General features: G+C 39.5%; 1 pseudogene; it reads left to right on the plus strand.

Moving 5' to 3' along the window:
• The window catches only part of LOC127489105 (vomeronasal type-2 receptor 116-like), a 33,629-nt pseudogene extending 24,296 nt beyond the window's left edge, over nucleotides 1–9,333 (plus strand).
• The last annotated feature ends 8,555 nt before the right edge of the window (nucleotides 9,334–17,888 follow it).

Below are 17,888 nucleotides of genomic sequence, written 5' to 3' on the forward strand. Positions count from 1 at the left end.
AGTTCTAAAAAGATAACTGTACTTCCCTCCCAACAGGAAGAGGATTAGTTCTTTAAGTTCATAAAAGATGTTGAGCCTTATCATATAATGTAACTAAGCAGCAACTTCAGTCACTGATAAGCTCCTTTGCAGACTGTTGTTCTGGATACTTCAGTAGGAAAAGGGTGTGGGTTTGACTCAACAGCTGAGATTTGTCTGAGCAGTCAGCCTCCTTACTGTGTAGGTGTGCATGTTTGGTAGTTTTCTGTTGATTCTTACTGATATTTTAGACACATTATGATTAGTTTTCTGTGGCCTTTCATTTCTGTTACTCCCTTGTGTGCCTGTAATATGTTGACATCTTCAGCAAGGCATTTCAGATGATAAGAGACTTTCAGTAATTTAGGCTTTGTGCCTGAACCCTGGGATGCCCTTTATCATCAGATGATGCATCTCTTTTAGCTGCACCCTTTTCTGAAGAACCTCCAGCTTAACAATCCTGCTGGAGACACAGTGAATTTTAATCAGGAACACAAATTGAATGGAGAGTATGACATTCTCAACTATTGGAATTTCCCAGATGGTGTAGGAATTAAGGTGAAAGTAGGGAAGTTTTCTCCATATGCTCCACATGGTCAACACCTGTCTTTATATGAAGATTTGATAGAGTGTGCCACAAAAATTGAACAGGTGTATTGGAATTAATAATAATTCTTTGCACTACTCAAAAACAGCCAATCTTTAAAAAAATGACTTATCGGGGCCAGTGCTGTGGCATAGTGGGTAAAGCTGCCATCTGTAGTGCCAGCATTCCATATGGGTGCTGGTTCGAGTCCCACCTGTTCCACTTCTGATCCAGCTCTCTGTGATGGCCTGGGAAACCAGTAGAAGATGTCCCAAGTCCTTGGACCCCTGCACCCATGTGTGAGACTGGGAAGACGCTCCTGGCTCCTGGCTTTGGATCAGCATAGCTCTGGCCATTGTGGCCATCTGGGGAGTGAACCAGTGGATGGAAGACCTGTCTCTGCCTCTGCCTCTCTCTAACTCTGCCTTTGAAATAAATAAATAAGATTAGTAAATAAAATAATAAGATATTTTTTAAATATCTTTTAAAAAGATTTATTTATTTGAGAAGCAGAGTTAGAGACAGAAAGAGGGAGAGACAGATGGAGGTCTTCCATCTACTGGTTCACTTCCCAAATGGCCACAATGGCCAGAGCTGGGTCTATTTGAAGGCAAGAACCAGGAGCTTCTTCCAGGTTTCCCACATAGGTTCAGGGGCCCAAGGACTTGGGCCAACTTCCACTGCTTTCCCAGGCCATTATCAAGGAGCTGGATTGGAAGAGGAGTAGCAAGGATGTGAACTGGCACCCATATTAGATGCTGATGCTGCAGGTGGAGGCTTAACCTACTATGCTACATCACTAGCCCCAAATGATTAATCTTGTTGTGGAGGTTTCTGTTTACTCATAGCACAGTAAATGGCTATTTATGCCATTTAACAACTCACCTTCCCAACTAAGAGATGTTTCTTACTGTATTTCTGTTGGATATGAAGGGAACACAGCTGTTCAATAATATTTCGCAATTCTCATACATTTCACAGCATACAATAAACATGGCATTCAGTCCATAAAATTGGATGTAGATGTATGTGCAAGTTAAGTTTGTCTTGACTTCAGTATTGTAAAACACCCTAGTTGGTAGAAGAATGGGTGGTACTCTCAGTAGTGACCAACACATATCTGATTGTCCTCAGCCTCCCCAGTCCATATGCAGTGCGAGTTGTAGCCCTGGATTCAGGAAGACCCCTCGAGAGGGAAAGGCTGCCTGTTGTTTTGATTGCACTCTGTGCCCAGAGAATGAGATTTCCAATCAGACAAGTAAGTGTACCTATTTGGAGAAATTCCTCATTTCTCCTTTATTCTCCCCCATCCATCCAAGGAAGTGGAAAGGGCCTAGAGGAGAACTGCAGAGACAAGGATCTCCACTTTTAAGTTAATAATGAAATTATTATTATAAATATTTACCCTATTATGTTAGTCTGCATCGGCCTTGAACAAGACAGGCAGATATAAACAAATCTCCTATCTTCTGGTCCAGTTCCAAAATGTCTGCAGTGGCCAGGGCTGGACCATTCCTGGAATCAGGAGCTGAGAACTGAGTCCAGAGCTCTCATGTGTGTGTTAGGAACCCTGCCACTTCAATCTTCACCCCTGCCTTCCAGGGTCCTTAATGACAGGAAACTGGAACAGGAGCCATATCTGGGAATGAAACCTGGTTACACAAATGTGGGACATATGTGGCTTCACCAGTATTCTCAACATTCACTCAGTGACATATGTGTTTTCAGGTATTATTTTACACTTACAGCAGACATTAGTGTCTTTATAAAACTCCTCTTGACCACCACTCAGTCACCTAAGTTCCATCTCCATCATGGAGTGAACACAGGTATCATATGTATCTACTTTTCATTTAGTGTGAAATGACATTTAGATCACATTGAAGACATAGATACTACAAGTCCTTATTTTCCCAGGACCTGGCACTGTTTTTCAGTGGAGCAGGTACTTATAAAGGTTGTGTTTGATTTACTGGTATGTATTACTGATGTGTAAAACATGTTTATGATATACCATATTCTGAGTGAGGAGATTGTATTTCATGCTCTTTTCTAGTTCACGGGTAAGAAAAAAATATAGAGATATGCAATCATAGTAGTAGTATTGACTGCAATGAAAGCATGCACAACACAGTTGTCTGTAGGACGTATTACTTGGTGATATCTGCATTCTTTGAGGTGATGTTGTGGATCCCATCCAACAGATGTTAGTATTAATATTGTGAATTAAATGGGGAGTAAATTCTTGGTAGAATTATTAGAAGTGGCTGAATTTGGGGAATTGCCGGTTCACACAACATGCAGAGAACCTAAGAAAAAGGCTTCATTGGTAAAGCACAGAGAATATGTGGATGGGGTTGGGAGATGAAATGGGAAATGGACTGAATATTTGTATATTGGATTTTCCATAATTATCACTTTGGAATGCTTCTGACTTACAGTAGTTAATGGTGTTATATTGAAATCATTTCTTTTTTAAAGTTGAAAATCCATTTATTACACCCAACCTAAGCATCATAGCTTAGCCTACCCTTCCTTACACATGCTTGGAACATGAAGTCACTTATATAGAGTGGGGATTTTCTAAGACTGATTTTGTGATTGGTGTGTTGTTTAATATTACACTGATGTAGCATTAACTCAGCTTATTAGAAATGTAGGAGATTTCTGTCATGGTCTGCATATCACTGACTTGGGTAAAGGCATTTTGTGTGTACACATTGGGCACAAGTTCATATGTGTTCCATGTGCAGTGATGGAGAGTGCATCATCCACCAGCTTGAATTCCGATAGCCTTGGAAATATAAATACACCACTAAACTACTCATGGGTTATAGAATAAAGAAGATAGATGTATATTTCCATTTAGAAACACTGTTTATTAAATCTGGTGTCCAGTTAGAGTGAAATTTATAATTCCAAAGAAATTTATAATTCTAGATTTTATATATTAATGTATAATGTATATTAAAAGCTGAACTTATCATTTCTAAGAATTTATTGAGTACCGGAAAAAGAACACTAAATTAAACACAAAAGAGAACATAAGAAATGATAAATATAGGAAAATAAAATCCAAACATAAACAGGATAAGCAAGTTGATTCTTGTATAAAACAAATAAAATTGATCAAGAAGAAGCAGGGACAATGCAGTAAATAAGAGATACTAAGACTGAAAATAGGTCATCAATATAGATTTCCCAAAAAGCTAACATAGTGAATATATATTATAAAAGATTCTTGTTAATACTTTTGAAACCTCAGGTGTAGTTCTCAAATTCTCATGTCAGTAGGATTTGTCAGAGCCATACTCAAAGCACAAATAACATTAAGTGAGGAATTTTTAAGAAGTCTCCATACATTTTTATTATCTCCAACAGCTTCTTTTGGGAGGGATTTATCAAACCTTCATAAAAGAAGGAACAGTTATTTACTAAGTCTGTTCAGAGAAAAGGAAAATTCAGTGAATTCTTTGAAAATGGCCTAACTTTGTCTCCTCAGTATTACAAAGTCATTTCAAAAAGAGGAATTTTTTTAAAGATTTTTATTTATTTATTTGAGAGGTAGAGTTACAGAAAGTGTGAGAGAGAGAGAGAGAGAGAGAGAGAGAGAGAGAAAGGTCTTCCTTCAATTAATTCACTCACCAAATGGCTGCAATGGCCGGAGCTGCACTAATCTTGAGCCAGGAGCAGGTGCTTCTTCCTGGTCTCTTACATGGGTTCAGGGGACCAAGGAGTTAGTCCATCTTCTACTGCTTTCCCAGCCCATATCAGAGACCTGGATTGGAAGAAGAGCAGCTGAGACTAGAACTGGTGCCCATATGGGATGCAGGCAGCACAGTTGGAGGATTAACCTACTGCACCATGGCACCACCCCCAAAAGAGGAAATCTATAGCCATTTTGCTTCCTTTTTTTAAATGATTTATTTATTTATTTGGAAGTCAGAGTTACACAGAGAGAGAAGGAGAGAGAGAGGGGGAGGGAAGAGGGGAGGGGGAGAGGGAAGAGAAGAGAGAGGGTAAGAGGAGGGGAGGAGGAAGGGGAGGGGAGAGGGGAGAAGGAAAGTGAGAGGTATTCCATCTGCAGTTTACTCCCTGGTTGGCCACAATGGCTGGAGCTGTGCTGATCCAAAGCCAAGAGCCAAGAGCTTCTTCTGGGTCTCCCACATGGATGTAGGGGCCCAGGGACTTGGGCCACCTTGTACTGCTTTCCCAGGCCACAGCAGAGAGCTGGATTGGAAGTGGATCAGCCGGGACTAGAACTGGTGCCCAAATGGTATGCCAGCACTGCAGGTGGTGGCTTTACCTGCTACATCACAGCACTGGCCCTGCTATTTTGCTTCTTGAAGTAAACCTGTGTATCTTAGAAAAAAGCAGTAAGTCAAGCCATATTTTATAAAGAGGCTGTTTCATAATAAAATTGCTTTTCACAATGTAAAACAATACACTAGTACCTCAAAGGAAGAAATAAAAATCCCAATGATGGCAAAAAATAATAAAATCAACATCCGTGCATGTTATAGAAATAACAGAAAGCAATTCTTCCCAAATTATGAATAGGACAGAATTTTCTTCTAAAGAGTATTTGCATAATCACACCATAGTTTTGAGGCAGTGTTGAAAGAATAAAATAAGAACATTCAACACAACCACATCTGACTAAGTATTAGGCTGCATATCCTGTCTAGTGAATATTTTCAAAAGAGAAAAGAATTGGTAAAGAAGAAATAAAATGATGTTCAGATTATATTTTGTACAAATATAAAATCCACATAAATAAGCTTAGTATTTGACTATAACAGTGATTGGGTATAAGGATAACATCCAAAAATATACTTTATTTTTATATACGGGCCCCAAAGCATTTGAAAATGAAAAATTTGAGCGTTTATAACACCTTACAAGTAAAAATAGTTAGAAGTAAAGGTAAGAGTCTTGAACATAAATTTACAGAACATAATTGAGAAAAATAAAAGACTGACATAGGTGGACTAAGTACGCTCATAGTTGGAGAGGCTCAATATTGGAAAGATTTGGGGACTACCAAAAATGAGCTCCTGATTCAATGATTTGCAATCTACATTGCAAGATATTCTGTATAAGAGAGGGAAGAGATGTACAATTTGGGACATGCTCAAGCTGACTTGCCCCAAATGGTAGAGTTAGAAACATACCAGGGGACTCCAATTTAATTCCATCATGGTGGCATGTACCAATGCCATCTCACCAGACCAAGTGATCAATTTCAGTTCACAATTGATCATAATGAAAGGACTAAGAGTCAAAGGGAGCACATAAACAAGTCTAGTACCTGCTAATATTAACGGACAGAATAAATAAAGGGGAGAGTGATCCAACATGGGAAGCGAGAAGGAGGTACCTTTCTCTGAAGGGAGGAGAGAACCTCCACTTTGACTATGACCTTGTCTAAACAAGATAAGCGTCAGTGAACTCAAAAGGCTTCCATAGCCTTGGAAACCCATGACTGGTGCATAGGGAGATTACTGATGCCATAAACAGGAGTGTCAATTTGTAAAGTCAACAACAGGAGTCACTGTGCACTTAACACCTCATGTAGGATCTCTGTCCTTAATGCGCTGTACATTGAGACTTAATGCTATCATGAGTACTCAAACAGTATATTTCACTTTGTGTTTCTATGGGGGTGCAAACTTTTGAAATCTTTACTTAATGTATACTAAACTGATCTTCTGTAAAAAAAAAAAAGAAGAAAAAATTATTAATTCCCTACTTGACTCTCGCTGGGATTAAACATGACAATAGGTCTGATCTGATTTCATCATCATTTAAAAAATCATCTATTATTTTTCACTTTATATTTGTGTGGGAGCTAACTGTTGAAATCTTTACTTAATGTATGCTAAACTGATATTCTGTATATAAAGAGAATTGAAAATGAATCTTGATGTGAATGGAAGGGGAGAGGGAGTGGGAAAGGGGAGGGATGCGGGTGGGGGAGATGGAGAGATGTTATGGGGGGGAAGCCATTGTAATCCATAAATCGTACTTTGGAAATTTATATTCATTAAATAAAAGTTTAAAAAAAAGATATTCTGTAATGGAAAATATAACTCATTACAGGATGAGAGGACGTACTCCACCCGGTATCAGCTACTGTTAGTCCTCTCTGCCTTGATACTCTGTTTTTATTTACTTTTATAAAGATTTATTTATTTGCAAGTCAGAGTTACACAGAGAGAGGAGAGGCAGAGAGAGAGGCAGAGAGAGAGAGAGAGAGAGAGAGAGAGAGAGAGAATCTGCCATCTGATGCTTCACTCCCCAATTGGCCACAATGGCCACAACTGTGCTGATCCGAAGCCAAGAGCCAGGAGCTTCTTCTGGGTCTCCCACATGGAAACAAGTGCCCAAGGACTTGGGCCATCTTCTGCTTACCCAGGCCATAGCAGAGAGATGGATTGGAAGTGGAACAGCCGGGTTTCGAACCAGTGCCCTTATGGGATGCCAGCACTTCAGGCAAGGGCATTAACCCACTGCACCACAGCACTGGCTGTCCTTGATATTTTGTAAATTGATAGTATCTCAATATGGGGCCTCAGTTTTGAAAAAATGAAGCCAAGAGATTGCTTTTAGAGACATAAGTAAATGAGATAGGTAGGTGTTTCAAATTTTGAAACTTTGCCTTGAAGTAGATGGTACATTGCAGGGTCTTCTTCAGTGGTGTCCTAAGACACAGGTTCCAGCCTCATTGAAGGATTTAGTTAATTTATATGCAAGGATGTGGTATGCTGTGAGGACACAGCAAGAAGGTGCCATATGTAAGATACCCTACACTGGACACTGCAGCAGGATCCTTGGTCTTGAATGATTGAGTCTCCAGAAATATGAGAAGTGATTTATGCTGTCATAAATTAAGCAGGATAAGATAGGGCATTTGGGGCCGGTGCCATTGCTCACTAGGCTAATCCTCCAACTGTGGCACCAGTACCCTGGGTTCTAGTCCCAGTTGGGGCGCTGGATTCTGTCCTGGTTGCTCCTCTTCTTTTTTTATTTTTATTTTTATTTATTTAATTTTTTTTTTATTTTTTTAACAGGCAGAGTGGACAGTGAGAGAGAGAGACAGAGAAAAAGGTCTTCCTTTGCCGTTGGTTCACCCTCCAATGGCTGCCGCAGCCGGTGCATTACACTGATCCAATGGCAGGAGCCAGGAGTCAGGTGCTTTTCCTGGTCTCCCATGGGGTGCAGGGCCCAAGCACCTAGGCCATCCTCCACTGCACTCCCTGGCCACAGCAGAGAGCTGGCCTGGAATAGGGGCAACCGGGACAGAATCCGGTGGCCCAATTGGGAATAGAACCCGGTGTACCGGCGCCGCTAGGCGGAGGATTAGCCTAATGAGCCGCGGCGCCGGCCTGCTCCTCTTCTAGTCCAGCTCTCTGCTGTGGCCTGGGAAGGACGTGGAGGATGGCCCAAGTGCTCGGGCCCTGCACCTGCATGGGAATCCAGGAGGAACCCCTGGACCCTGTCTTTGGATCGGTGCAGTGTGCTGGCCATAGTGGCCATTTGGGGAGTGAACCAACAGAAGGATGACCTTTCTCTCTGTCTCTCTTTCACTAATTCTGTCAAAAAAATAAATAAAAATAGAGGGCATTTGATGATTACAACAAAGTGTCCTGAGACAGTAGGTCTTTTGTTGTTGTTGTGTGAAAAAATAAGATCTCATGAATATAAAGAAGAAATAATAGTGTTGTGTCTTAGCCATAATTTAGATGAGTGATATTAATCAGGAATCCTTCCCTATACATTATTCTGATACATGCTTCCCACAGCTTATTCAGTGTACTTTTGGAAGTCGGGGAACATAACACTAAGCACTGCTGAAGCTGGGCTGGTGCATTTTTCCTGTCTTAGCAGATATGGATCAATGCGTGAAATGTCCAGAGCAGCAGTATGCCAACACAGAGCAAGACCGCTGCCTGCACAAAGCTGTGTCTTTCCTGGCTTATGATGACCCCTTAGGAATGACCCTGGTCTGCACAGCTGTGTGCTTCTCTGTCCTCACTGCTGTGGTTCTTGGGGTCTTTGTGAAGCACCGAGACACTCCCATAGTCAACGCCAACAATCGTTGTCTCAGCTACATCCTGCTCATTGCTCTCATCTTTTGCTTCCTCTGTTCCTTATTGTTCATTGGTCGTCCCAGTACAGCCACCTGTGTCCTCCAGCAGACCACATTTGGAGTGGTGTTCACCATGGCTGTTTCCACCATCCTGGCCAAAACTATCACTGTGGTTCTGGCCTTCAAGGTCACTGCCCCTGGGAGAAGGATGAGACACTGGCTGCTATCAGGGGTACCTAACAATATTATTCCCATCTGCTCCCTGATCCAACTTGTTCTTTGTGGCATCTGGTTGGGGACCTCTCCTCCATTTATTGACACAGAGGCACACTCTGAGCATGGCCACATCATCCTGGTGTGCAACAAGGGCTCAGTCATTTCCTTCTACTGTGTCCTGGGTTACCTGGGTTCCTTGGCCCTGGGGATCTTCACTGTGGCTTTCCTAGCCAGGAATCTGCCTGACATGTTCAATGAAGCCAAATTCCTGACATTCAGCATTCTGGTGTTCTGCAGTGTCTGGGTGACCTTCCTGCCTGTCTACCACAGCACTAAAGGGAATATCATGGTGGCTGTGGAGGTCTTCTCCATCTTGGCCTCCAGTGCAGGGCTCCTGGGCTGCATCTTTGTCCCCAAATGATACATTAATCCTTCAGACCTGAGAAGAACTCTTTAAAAGGATTAAAGGATACAGTAGATTCCAAGGGAAATAGCTGTTTAAAGATTAGTTCATTAGTTCATTAGTTCACATATTTAGGATTTCAGACCAAAATTGATAAAACTCTGATTTTGCATTCCATGTTATAAAGTAATTGATTCAGCTTAACCTCCTTATGAACCACATCCACTTCTCTGTTAAAAAAAGGTTTGCTTAATATATATATATATATATATATATACACACACACACACACTGAAAGGCAGAGTTAGAGAAGGTGGAGAGATAGAGAGACCTTCCCTCCAGTGCTTCACTCCCCATATGACTGCAGTGGCCCAGCATTGGACCAGGCCAAAGCCAGGGGCTTCATCTGAGTCTGCCCTATGGGTTTCAGGGGCCCAAACATCTTAAGCCAACTATTGCTGCTTTCCCCATGTCTTTGGCAGGGAGCTGGATCAGAAGTGAAGCAACAGGGCCATTAACTGGTGCCTATTTGGGATGCTGGCATTGTAGGTGGCAATTTGCAACCATTCTAGAACACTTACCCCAATTTATCTCTCTTTTTTAAAAATAATGCTGTGTATAATGTTCTCAGTCAGACTTTATGCTCACAAACACAAACCCCACCTCAGGTAAAGACTCTTGAAACTTCATTTCTACTAGTTTCTATATTTTGCTTGTCAACCAGTAGACACTTAAATATTCATATTTTAATAAAATGTATTTACAAGATTGTTTCCTGTTTCATTTTTCCTCCTTTAGATTTTATAATAAAAAGATTTATTATCTAGTTGGAATTGGCCGGCACCGCAGCTCAATAGGATAATCCTCCACCTGCAGTGCTGGCACACAGGGTTCTAGTCCTGGTCGGAGCACTGGATTCTGTCCCAGTCGCTCCTCTTCCAGTCCAGCTCTCTGCTGTGGCCTGGGAGTGCAGTGGAGGATGGCGCAAGTGGTTGGGCCCTGCACCCGCATGGGAGACCAGGAGAAGCACCTGGCTCCTGGCTTCAGATGAGCGTGGTGCACCGGCCACAGTACACCTGCGACAGCAGCCTTTGGGGGGTGAACCAACGGAAAAGGAAGACTTTTCTCTCTGTCTCTCTCTCTCACTGTCCACTCTGCCTGTCAAAAAAATATAGTTGGAATTTTGTCAGTACTGTAATTGGTCATGTTAAATCACGTTTCATATGTTTACAACATTGTCACAAACCCCTTAGTTATGTATCACTTTCAGATTTGAAATGCTGTAATAATTGCACATCAATTTTTTATATGTAGCAGAGTATACAAACTTGTATTCCATTTGTTTATTGCTTTTTATGTATTTTGGCTTTAGGTTTTTTGTTGCCAGTTCCAGACTTAAAAATTGGTTTTTACTTTTGAGGTGAAATTAATACAACAAAAGAGTAACCATTTTAGAGTGAACTAATGACATGCGTGGCATTCACTGTTTTGTGCAACCATCATTTTTGTCAAGTTCTAAAATACTGTGATCACCCAAAATCAACTTCTTTATTCAGTGGTCACTCAATTCCTGCTCCTCACAATCAGACAACCACCCTCTGCTTTGTGTTTCTGGACTTGACAATGCTGAGTGTTCCATACAAATGAAATCCTGCACTGTGCAGACTGGTTTGGTGGCCTTTTTTCACTTAGCATAGTTTCCAAGCATCATCCAAATTAGAGTAGGTATTCATTCTGTTCATGACAAACTATTATTTCTTTGAATTGATTCATTGAATTTTTAAAAGATTTAGCTTTTTATTTGAAAGGAAGAGTTGGAGCAATGCAGAGAGAGAGCTTATATTCATTGGTTCACTCCAAATGGCTACAGTGGCCGGAGTTGGCCCAATCTGAAGCCAGGAGCCTCTTCTGGGTCTCTCAAGTGGGTGCAGGGGCCCAAGGACTTGGTCAATCCTGTGATGCTTTCCCAAGCATCTTTGTAGGGAGCTAGATGGAAGTGGAGCAGCTGGGACCTGAACTGGTACCCGTATGAAATGCTGGTGCTGCAAGTGGCAGCTTTACCTGCTACACCACAGCACTGGCCCCTAATGCATTGAATTTTGTTTCAGAGATAGAACATGATTTGTCACAAACTTTGACTGTTTGGAATAGACAACTGTGAACATTGATGTACAAGGGGTTGTTTGTGTATTTTCAGTTATGTTGATTTTACTCCTAGGAGTGGAATGGTTTGATTATGTATAAATTCTTTTTTAAAAAAGCTTTATTTATTTGAAAGAGTTACAGAGAGAAGAAGGAGAGAGAGGGGGAGGGTGAGGGTGAGGGAGATTTCTTCCATCTGCTGGGTCACTCCAAACAAACTAACAACTGGAGCTGGGCTGATGCAAAACCAGGATCCAGGAGTCTTCTCCTGGTCTTCCATGCTTGTCTAGGGGACCAAGGACTTGGGCCATCTTGTACTGCTTTCCCAGCCCACAGAAGACAGCTGGATCATAAGTAGAGCAGCCAGGATGTGAACTACTGCCCATATGGCCTGCTGATGCTGTTGACCAGGGCTTTAACCCACTGCGATAAAGCACAGGCACTCATGAGCATGCTTTGTAATGCTTTTTGGTCTCATTTTTATCTGTGCAAAAAATGTCTATTCAATTTGTATCCCCATTATGTTGATTATGTTTGTATTTTTGTTTTTGCTTTCTGCTTTTTTTATGAGTGATCTTCTTTCTTTTTTTAACTTTTATTTAATGAATATAAATTTGCAAAGTACAGCTTATGGATTACAATGCCTGCCCCCCCATAACGTCCCTCCAACCCGCAACCCTCCCCTTTCCCACTCCGTCTCCCCTTCCATTCACATCAAGATTCATTTTCGTTTCTCTTTATATACAGATCAGTTTAGCATACATTAAGTAAAGATTTCAACAGTTTGCTCCCACACAGAAACATAAAGTGAAAAATACTGTTTGAGTACTAGTTATAGCATTAAATCTCAATGTACAGCACATTAAGGACAGAGATCCTACATGAGGAGTAAGTGCACAGTGACTCCTGTTGTTGACTTAACAAATTGACACTCTTGTTTATGGTGTCAGTAATCACCCTAGGCTCTTCTCATGAGCTGCCAAGGCTATGGAAGCCCCCTGAGTTCACCGACTCTGATCATATTTAGACAAGGCCATGGTCAAAGTGGAAGTTCTCTCCTCCCTTCAGAGAAAGGTACCTCCTTCTTTGATGACCCATTCTTTCCACTGGGATCTCACTCGCGGAGATCTTTTATTTAGGATTTTTTTTTCACCAGAATGTGTTGGCTTTCCATGCCTGAAATACTCTCATGGGCTTTTCAGCTGGATCTGCATGCTGAGGCCAGAGTGCTGTTTAGGACATCTGCCATTCTATGGGTCTGCTGTGTATCTCACTTCCATGTTGGATCGTTCTCTCCCTTTTTTATTCTATCAACTAGTATTTTCAGACACTATTCTTGTTTATGTGATCCCTTTGGTTCTTAGTCCTATCATTATGATCAATTGTGAACAGAAATTGATCACTGGGACTAGTGAGATGGCATTGGTACATGCCACCTTGATGGGATTGAATTGGAATCTCCTGGTATGTTTCTAACTCTACCGTTTGCGGGAAGTCAGCTTGAGCATGTCCCAAATTGCACATCTCTTCCCTCTCTTATTCCCACTCTTATATTTAACAGTGATCACTTTTCAGTTAAGTTTCAGCACTTAAGAACAATTGTGTATTGATTACAGTATTCAACCAAAAGTATTAAGTAGAACAAAAAAAATACTAAGAGGGATAACATATTAAGTTGCTCATCAACAGTCAGGGTGAGGGCTGATCAAGTCACCGTTTCTCATAGTGTTCATTTCACTTGAACAGGTTTCCTTTTTGGTGCTCAGTTAGTTGTCAATTACCAGGGAGAACACATGGTATTTGTCCCTTTGGGATTGGTTTATTTCACTCAGCATAATGTTTTCCAAATTCCTAACAGGGATCATTTTTCTATTAAAATTTATACACCTAAGAATAATTGTGTGTTAATTACAGAGTTCAACCAATGTTACTAGAAAAAAAATACTAAAATCGATAAAGTATTACATTGTACATCAACCGTCATGACAAGAGCTGATCAAGTCACTGTTTCTCATACAGTTCATTTCACTTTGATACTAGACACTTACCTGGAGGATTTGCAGCCATATTCTTGCACTTTCTTTTGAGTCTTTGCTCTTTCTTGATTCTGTCCTTTCTTGTATAAATCTTTTTAATTTTGGTCAAACCCTGTTCACCTTTTCTTCTACGGTTTCTTGTGCTTTTCCTATTGTATCATAGAATACATTATTTTAACCAGAGCCATGAAGAACTACAATTTTTTTCTTCTAAGTATTATTAAAAATGTTTGAATAAGATAAGTTCATATGTGCCTTCCATGTGCACAGATAGACAATGCTGCACTTACCAACTTCAGCCTCCACATGCTTTTATTTTAAGAAATGTTCTTTCCAATAACCCAAATGTTAAAAAAAAACTGGTCTTCGATAGGAATTTTTGATGTCTCAAATAGAAAAACATCATCGAATTTTGTGGAGATGTTGCTAAATTTCCCTTCAGACAGATGTACAATCCCAGATTCTATAAACCCATATGCAACTTTGTCTATAGATTTCACTTAGAAAAAACTGAAATTCTACATTTGAATCATTACAAGCTATCAATAATAATACATTAAATGCAAAGAAAATAGAAGATAAAAATGGTAAATATCAAAGCTAATATTGATTCTAGTAAAGAAGCAAAATTGCTTAAAGCCTAGAAGATTGATCAAGAATAAAGGTTTTTTTTTAAATTTTACATAGTATGTATAACCTTCAAACTACAATATTAATATATGCCTATCGGTTAGAAATAGCAGCAGTTTGTTAGGCTACAGGTTTTAACATAAAACCAACTTACACATATGAAAAGCTAAAATGGGCCTATTCACCATTATAGCATGAATCTCTTTCTTCCAGAACATTTTTTGTTGAAACTTCAGTATCATGAAAAATTAAAATAACACCCCAAACATTCAATATTCACAAATAACATTAAAATCAAATATACAAAGTCACTTAATACTGTTAAATAAAACAATAAACTGGAAGATTTCCTGAATGGAAATAGTAGGACTTCTGAATGTTTTATGGTGAATATCTTTGGGAAAAAGGCAAGGCAAAGTTACTACTTATCAATAGTCACATTGAATGTTAATGGCCTGAACTGTTCAGTTAAAAGACAGATTGGCTGATTGGGTTGAGGCACAATACCTATCTATTTGCTGCTTACAAAAACCACATCTTTCCAACAAAGATGTATACAGACTGAAAGTGAAAGGCTGGAAAAAGATATACCATGCCAACAGAAATGAAAAAAAGAGAGGGCATATCCATCTTAATATCAGACAAAATAAACTTTAACACAAAAACAGTTAAGAGAGACAAAGAGGGGCACTATATAATGACTAAGAGATCAATTCAACAGGAAGATATAATGAATATCAATGTATATGCACCTAATTACAGGGCACTGGTTTATTTAAAGGATTTGTTAAGGGACTTAAAGGGAGACTTAGACTCCAATACAATAGTACTGGGGGACTACAATACTCCATTCTCATAAATAGACAGATCAACAGGACAGAAGATCAACAAGGAGACAGTAGATTTAAATGACACTATAGCCTAAATGGATCTAACGGATATCTACAGAAATTTTAATCCTACACAGAAAGAATTTACATTCTTCTCAGCATATCATGGAACCTACTCTAGGATTGACCACACATTAGGCCATAAAGCAAGACTCAGCAAATTCAATAGAATTAGAATCATATGATGCAGCTTCTCAGACCATAGGGGAATGAAGTTGGAAATTAGCAACTCAGGAATCCCTAGAGCATATGCAAACACATGGAGATTGTACAACATGCACCTGAATGAACACTGACTCATAGAAGTAATCAAAAGAGAAATCAAAAACTTAATGAAAGTAAATGAGGATAACAACACAACATACCAAATCTTATGGGATACAGCAAAAGCAGCGTTAAGAGGAAAATTTATAGCAATAGGTGCCTACATCAAGAAATTGGAAAGGCACCAAATAAATGAGCTTTCAATGCATCTCAAGTATCTCAAAAAACTTCAGCAAACCATACCCAAATCTAGTAGGAGAAGAGAAATAATTAAAATCAGAGAAGAAATCAACAGGATTGAATCCAAAAATATTTTTAAAAATTAGCCAAACGAGGAGCTTTTTTAAAAAAAAAAACACAAAATTCACACCCTGATGGCCCAACTAACTAAAAAAAAGAAAAGACCCAAATCAATAAAATCAGAGATGAAAAAGGAAACGTAACAACAGACACCACAGAAATAAAAAGAATCATCAGAAATTACTACAAGGACTTGTATGCCAGCAAACAGGGAAATCTATCAGAAACAGATAGATTCCTGGACACATGCAACCTACCTAAATTGAAAAGGAAGACATGGAAAACCTAAACAGACCCATAACTGAGACAGAAATTGAAGCAGTAGTAAGGGCCCTCACAACAAAGAAAAGCCCAGGACCAGATGGAATCACTGTTGAATTCTTCCAGACATTTAAAGAACTGACTCCAATTCTTCTCAAACTATTCAGAACAATCAATAAAGAGGGAATCCTCCCAAATTCTTTCTATGAAGCCAGCATCACCTTAATTCCTAAGCTGGAAAAAGATGCAGCATTGAAGAAAATTACAGACTAATTTCATTGATGAACATAGACACAAAAATCCTCAATAAAATTATGGCCAATAGAATGCAACAACAGATCAGAAAGATCATCCATTCAGACCAAGTGGGATTTATACCTGGTATGCAGGGATGGTTCAATGTGTGTGAAACAATCAATGAGATACACCACATTAACAGACTGCTGAAGAAAAAACATGATTATCTCAATAGATGCAGAGAAATCATTTGATAAAATACAACACCCTTTCATGATGAAAACTCTAAGTAAATTTGGTATAGAAGGAACATTCCTCAATACAAAGTGATTTATGAAAAACACATGACCAGCATCCTATTAAATGGGGAAAGGTTGGAAGCATTTCCACTGAAATCTGGTAGCAGACAGGGATGCCCACTCTCACCACTGCTATTCAATATAGTTCTAGAAGTTTTAGCCAGAGCCATTAGGCAAGAAAAAACAATTAAAGGGATACAAATGGGGAAGGAAGAACTCAAACTATCCCTCTTTGCAGATGATATGATTCTTTATTTAGGGGACCCAAAGAACTCTACTAAGAGACTATTGGAACTCACAGAAGAGTTTGGCAAAATAGCAGGATATAAAATCAATGCAGCAAAATCAACAGCCTTTGATATACAGGCAATGTCATGGCTGAGAAAGAACTTCTAAGATCAATCCCATTCACAATAGCTACAAAAACAACAAAATACCTTGGAATAAACTTAACCAAGAATGTCAAAGACCTCTGTGATGAAAATTACAAGATATTAAAGAAAGAAATACAAGAAGATACCAAAAAATGGAAAAACCTTCCATGCTCATGGATTGGAAGAATCAATATCATCAAAATCTCCATTCTCCCAAAAGCAATTTATAGATTCAATGTGATACCAATCAAAATACCAAAGACATTCTTCTCAGATCTGGAAAAAATGATGCTGAAATTCATATGGGACACAGGAGACCTCGAATAGCTAAAGCAATCTTGTACAACAAAAACAAAGCCGGAGGCATCACAATAGCAGATTTCAGGATATATACTACAGGGCAGTTGTTATCAAAAAGGCATGGTACTGGTACAGAAACAGATGGATAGAACAATGGAACAGAATAGAAACACCAGAAATCAACCCAAACATCTACAGCCAAGTTATATTTGATCAAAGATCCAAAACCAATCCCTGGAGTAAGGAGAGTCTATTCAATAAATGGTACTGGTAAAACTGGATTTCCATGTGCAGAAGCATGAAGCAAGAACCCTACCTTTCACCTTACTCAAAAATCCACTCAGCATGGATCAAAGACTTAAATCTATGAACCAACACCATCAAATTATTAGAGAACATTGGAAAAACCCTGCACGATATAGGTACTGACAAAGTCTTCTTGGAAAAGACCCCAGAAGCACAGGCAGTCAAAGCCAAAATTACCATTTGAAATTTCATCAAATTGAGAAGTTTCTGTACTGCAAAAAAATAGTCAGGAAAGTGAAGAGACAACTGACAGAATGGGAAACATATTTGTAAACTATGCCACAGGTAAAGGGTTAATAACCAGAATCTACAAAAGAGATAAAAAAAAACCCTATAACATCAAAACAATCAACCCACTTTATGTTTCTGTGTGGGAGCAAACTGTTGAAATCTTTACTTAATGTATGCTAAACTGATCTTCTGTATATAAAGAGAAACGAAAATGAATCTTGATGTGAATGGAAGGGGAGAGGTAGTGGATAAGGGGAGGGTTGCGGGTTGGAGTGACGTTATGGGGCGGAGTCCATTGTAATC

The sequence above is a fragment of the Oryctolagus cuniculus genome, chromosome 16, assembly GCF_051225735.1.
Source record: "Oryctolagus cuniculus isolate XC-2025 breed Fujian yellow rabbit chromosome 16, ASM5122573v1, whole genome shotgun sequence".
In the NCBI taxonomy this organism is placed as follows: domain Eukaryota; kingdom Metazoa; phylum Chordata; class Mammalia; order Lagomorpha; family Leporidae; genus Oryctolagus; species Oryctolagus cuniculus.